Below are 6,431 nucleotides of genomic sequence, written 5' to 3'. Positions count from 1 at the left end.
TAATACCAGGGTACAGGGGCCAAAAGTGTCCTTTTTTGGTCAAAAATTGGTAAAAAAATCGCAAAATAAGCTTTGTGTACTGTACACCAAAGTGTATGATTTATAGAGGGATTATCAAGGCACATTGTGTCAAGTTCAGTCATTCGGTTGCATACCAAGGTACAGGAGCCAAAAGTGTCCTTTTTTGGTCAAAAATTGGTCAAAAAATCGCAAAAATAAGCATTTTGTTGTACTGCACACCAAAAGTGTTATTGAATTTATATGGGGGCATTATCAAGGCACATCTCTGTCAAATTTCAGCTCATTTGGTTGTAATACCAGGGTACAGGGGCCAAAATATACAGTTTTGGTCTAAAATTGACCAAAAAATCTCAATAAAATCATTTTAGAGTCAGATATGAAAAAACTGAGAAAAAAGCATCAAGGTATTAGCCCATTCTACCCCTGTGCCAAATTTCAGGTCATTCGGTCCATGAACGGCGGAGATGAATCACTTTGAAGATTTGACAGGAGAAAGAAAGAAGAAAGAAAGAAGAAACATTACGAATACAATATATTTCACCATACTATGTATGGCTGAAATATAATTAACGATTATATTCTTCAGCATACTAACTCGATTGTGACACTATATCAAAGACTTGTGTCAGCCCTTCTTGTTATGTTAATCAGGATGTTAAGTCTTATTCTTTACACCTATTTTGTACTTTGTGTAATAGTCGTTGCCACACATTGTGCCATGTACAATTGTCGTGCAGTTAAGTTTCTCTACAAAATATATACAGGTTTGCGTGTGAGTAATTTATGCGGGATAGATTAACATGAATATTAAAATTGACGTTAAAAACACTTCCGGTTAAAAATGTACTATGCATGAGCCCTACCAAAGAAGTTCCTTATGCATTATCATCAAATTCGTAGATTGAATCTTTAAAAAGAGAATGGACTTTCCTTGTGCCGACAACTTCAATGTAGTGGACCAGTTCAATAACCCTTCTGCTAAAAAATTAACTTAGTCTGTGCAACACAAACTCCGCTGTCCAGGGCTGTAACTGGCCCCTGCTCTAGGGGGCCGGCGGATGTTGGGCGGGCTGATATACAGCGAGATTTAATCAGATTAAGCGAGATTTATTCAGGCTAAAATTAACTGTGCGAGAATGGACTCTTCCATTGGCCAGCTTGTTGTTGGCATCCGTCTGTCTTGGAAGACAATGGTAGGCGGACGGGTTTAAGGCGACCCGTCTGCCTGGCCTGCACTTGGGTTTTTTTAGGTGAAGGAGGGGTGTGCACGTCTTTCTCCACCCTCTCGTCCACTGGCGCACTAGTCCTACAGGGGCAACTGTATGCAACGTGTAAGACGGCTCCAGCAGATGCAGGTTTGTTGTTTGGAGTTTCCGTCTCCTAGGAGGATTTCCGACCAAGGATGCAAGGGGTTCCTCCTACCCATGACTCATGTGTCATGGCGGGTGCGTCATGCCCGAACATGCCCCTATGGCCTGTCGCCACCACAAAGGCCTGTCACTGCCACTAGCCGCAGCTATGTACTCATTTACACCTGAGTTAGGTGAGGAAAGTCGTGTAAAGTGCCTTTCCCAAGGGCACAAGATCGGTGACACGGCAAGCGGATTTGAACCCCGGACCTCTCGGGCCTGAGACCAACGCGCTCCCGATCGTGCCACGCGGTCCCAGATGTGAAATGCACTGGACTAGAAACACTTTCTCTAAAATAAAATGGACTTTGCCTAAGCACTCCAGTCCAAAATCAAATTTAGCAAAATAACTCTCTCGCAGTGTAATGGAGTATTGTAGCGCTATCTTCATGTAAACTGGACCCGTTCAATTACAGCTCTTCTCATCAAAGAACGGACTTCGCATAATCACCCTGTCCAGAATTGCATTTAAACGATTGCCCCTCCCTGTGTGAGGATGGACTCTTCTATAGGCACGTGCATCAAAAACACTTCTGCTAAAAAAAGATAAACATATCAACGTATCTGTAAAATATAACTGGGGGGGGGGGGGGGGGTCTGTTGTAAAATTTCTTTAGTCGGAGCATGCTGGCTAGACTACACCTTCCTACGTGGGTCCCGGGATCGTGAAATTCGGCAATAAAATCGGGAAATTGGCCAGGGGAATCAGTACACGCTATTAGGTTAAATCAGGTTGGGATTACGCGGCCGACCAAAGTCTCTCGTAGCAAAACTTCCCATATATTCTCCCTATAACAGCCAGCGTAGTTAGTCTGGTGGAGACTACATGTTAGCCCTTGAGCCGAGAAGTTGGAAGCCGTCTGACATCCATGCTAATCTTTGTCTAGCTGTTGCAAGTTCTGCTGTCAACATCTCAAAATATAGCGTAAAATTGTCGTCTTCATACTTTTACGTATTACGCAATATCTAAATTATGGAATATCGGAGAAAATAGCAAAACAGTAACGCAGTGAACAAACCCCGCAGTGACGCAAGTGCAGTGAGAGGGCACCTTTAGATAAGCACACCGGGGATTTGTCATGCAGGGAGGGTTTGAAGCTCCCTGGTACAAGCGTCACTGCTCACCCGTAAATTTTCTATTCGAAACAATCATTTCTCAATGTCTTTGTCAACCAACATGAACGCTAGTCATCATCGGTGCCAGATTCCGGTAGACTACTGGTAGCTGCGATCAAAATAATGACCGGAAAAACAAATTATTCTCTTGCATGTCCATTTTATGTTCAGTTCAATTACGGTCCTGACTATACTGTGTGGACTCATTGGGGTGCTGCTATAACAAGCATTTCTTTCCCACATTTCTTCATCATTCACCATCGTCATCATTTGTAACAAATCCCACACTTCTTTAATTCAAAGTCGTCGTAATTGCATCCGTACAGAATCCCGTATTTCTTCCACTAACAATCGTCAGATTTGCATTTGTAAGAAATCACGCATTTTTTCAATCGCAATCGTCAAAATTGCATTTGTAAACAATCCCCCATTTCTTTTATTCGCAATCGTCATAATCGCATTCGTAAAAATCCCGCATGTCTTTCATTCACTGTTGTTATATCTGCAATTATAAAAAAATCCCACATTTCTTTAATTCACAATCGTCATAAATGCATTTTTGTAAAAATAAAATCGCGCATTTACGATCATGTATGGAGGCGTGGGTTTTTTTGGCCGTCATCTGGTCATGGAATTTCCCATGACTCATGCAGCTGCATGTTCAGACAGGACACCACTGTCGCCGTAGAGGCGTGGGGATTTTGGGCCGTCACCTCGTCAGGGAATTTCCCATTACTCATGATCATGCAGGTGCATGTTCAGACACGACACCACTGTCGCCGTAGAGGCGTGGGGATTTTGGGCCGTCACCTCGTCAGGGAATTTCCCATTACTCATGATCATGCAGGTGCATGTTCAGACACGACACCACTGTCGCCGTAGAGGCGTGGGGGTTTTGGGCCGTCACCTCGTCAGGGAATTTCCCATTACTCATGATCATGCAGGTGCATGTTCAGACAGGACACCACTGTCGCCGTAGACGTAGAAAAGCGTGTTTTGTGTTGTGTGCTCTGGACAAGCTTAGCGTCTTCTGTGTGAAATGGAAGATCCAAGACTAAATCTTTATTGACACGACAAAAGTACAGCGACTTTCGTGAGGATTATAACAAGTACTTAAAGTACAACTAAGCAGACGTATATGCATATTTACAGATATGAATAAGTCAACATATTGTTCTAGCATGTCATTTACATAATTCGAACATTGCCTGCAAATTTCTTGAGTTACAAACAAACTCTTACCAATCTAACGTTTGCGGGAGTTTTTCCACGCTAAAAACACTTTTTGGGCGGAACTCGGTGTAATACATCAATGGGACCTTATACAAGTATTGTGTATGCAAGCTGTAGCAGTCTTTCACTCCGTCACTTACAAGAAGATACAACGCAACGTTTGCTAGAAGTAATTAGTCAGTGGTATTGTACTATCATTGTTATTCTTAGACGGTTATTCGTTTGATGACGTGAACTGCAACAGACTGAGATGTACTAGTAACCAATGTTTAGTGATATGAGCGGAGTTGTGTAGCTGTCTGTCAGGTAAGACAGAATACAAAAACGAGAGATTTCTACGGCAGTTCAGGAGAGCAGATATTTGTCTGGTACTGAGACAGATTGTGAAGACAGGGGATTTCTAAGGTAAGAGAGTTCAGTGCAGTAGAGACAATATAGAACTTCACCAAAGTGAGAGATCATTATTATGAAGTCCGTTACAACGTTAAAAAGTCTTCCATACCCTGCGTACGGAAATTCTTGTCTCTGCGTCATTTCTTTATCCTTCATTTGCTGATCATTGAATTCCAGTCGGCAACTTATAGAACCTGTATATATTTGTTACATGTCTAAGCCTCTATCGTTGGGGATCTCGTCGTAACTTTCTTAACTTAACAACACACTAACCCTTCATGCTTGTGGCTCTTGCCGTCCTGCCGTTTCCGACAAGAGTACAAGATCACATTTCCTAACCATCCCATCGAATTCCTTCATACATCACATGCACACTAACCCTTCATGCTTGTGTCTCTTGCCGTCCTGCCGTTTCCGACAAGAGTACAAGATCATATTTCCTAACCATCCCATCCAATCCCTTCATACAACACACTAACCCTTCATGCTTGTGTCTCTTGCCGTCCTGCCATTTCCAACAAGAGCACAAGATCACATTTCCTAGTCATCTCATCACGTCACTTCTTCTTCTTCTTCTTAATGTTCAGGTGGCCACCATCATCTTGCTGATGTTTCTGCCACACTTAAAAGAGATGCTGGTACAGGAGGTTGTCTGTTGTAATTTCAAGTAATGTTATGTCTTGGGGTGGGGGTCTACTGTAACTGTTAGTGTAGATTTGCCACCTTGTCCCTGAAGGATTCCAAGGATGGGGCAGTCACAATCTCTGCAGGAAGCAGGTTCCACTCGGACACAGTTCGTGGAAAGAATGACATCTGTCTTTGCTGTGTTCTGCCTAGAGGAATATTGTAGTAGACAGGGTGAGACTGTCTTGTCTGACGTTTGGGTTGGCTAAGTGTAGGAAAGTTCTTAGAGTTGATGGTCACCATTCCATGATGGAACTTGTAGAAGGTACAGAGTCTTGCACGTTTACGGCGAGTCTGCAGAGTGTCCCATGAGAGTTCTTGTAGCATTTCACCAACACTTGGCTTGAGGACTGACGGAAACGATGACATACCCATCTTGCCGCTCTGCGTTGTACTTTCTCAACAGTGTTGACGTCCTTGGCAGTATGAGGGTCCCATACTACACTGCCGTATTCAAGGGAAGATCTCACTAGAGCTTTATAGGCTGCCTCCTTGATGGCTTTGCAATTGACTTTGACGTTGCGGCACATGAAACCTAGTGTTTTGTTTGCTTTGTTTGAAATGTTCATGATGTGTGGGCCCCACTTTAGGTCTTTGGTGAGTGTCAAACCAAGGTATTTCACTTGGATCTCTTTTTGGAGAATATGGCCATGCAGTTGGTACTGTGTCTTCCTGCTGCGAGTCATATAGACGGTTGAGCATTTTTGGGGGTGGAATGACATCTGCCATCGCTTCTCCCACTCTGCAAGCTTGTCAAGGTCTTTCTGAAGGCAAACTTGGTCATGGGCAACCATGATGGTTTTGTGGCAAACTGTGTCATCTGCAAACAGCCTTGGAGATGAGGACAAGTCATTTGGCAGGTCATTTATAAAAATGAGGAACAAGGAGGGACCTAAGACGGAGCCGTGTGGGACTCCTGATTCCACTGGAACATACTCTGACCTTGTGCCATTCACGATAACGGCCTGCTTCCTATTCAGCAAGAACTCTCGAATCCAAGTGTTGACCTTACCATCAATGTCGTAATGCCTCAGTTTGTGCACTAGAAGACTGTGACTAACTTTGTCAAATGCCTTAGAAAAGTCTAAGACAAGGAGGTCTTCTTGGTGACCCTTTTCAAGTGTTGCTGAGACCTCATCAACTAGACCCAAGAGTTGGGTCTCGCATGAGCGGCCTTTCCGAAATCCATGTTGTTGTGTACAAAGGATCTGATACTGTTCGCAGTAGGTCATGATGTTGCTTACAATGATATGTTCCAGAAGGTTGCATGGAATGCTGGTTAAAGATATCGGTCTATAGTTCTCTGCTTTGTAGCGCTCCCCCTTTTTGAACACTGGGCATACATGAGCACACTTCCAGTCATCCGGGACGACCCCGACTTCATAGAACACACTAATCCGTCAAATCTGAATGACGCCACCCGTCCCGTCATACACCGCAAAACAAAATGGCGGCGCCCATAAAATCTAACAAAAAAAAGAACAGGTTCTGCTACGCAAACCTGTAAATAATAAGAAGACAGATTCTGGAGAACTTTATTGCGCGTAACAGGTAACGTTAACTGTTACAATGTAA

The sequence above is a fragment of the Branchiostoma floridae genome, chromosome 9 (assembly GCF_000003815.2).
Source record: "Branchiostoma floridae strain S238N-H82 chromosome 9, Bfl_VNyyK, whole genome shotgun sequence".
Taxonomy (NCBI): Eukaryota; Metazoa; Chordata; class Leptocardii; order Amphioxiformes; family Branchiostomatidae; genus Branchiostoma; species Branchiostoma floridae.
This window is presented reverse-complemented; position numbering follows the sequence as displayed.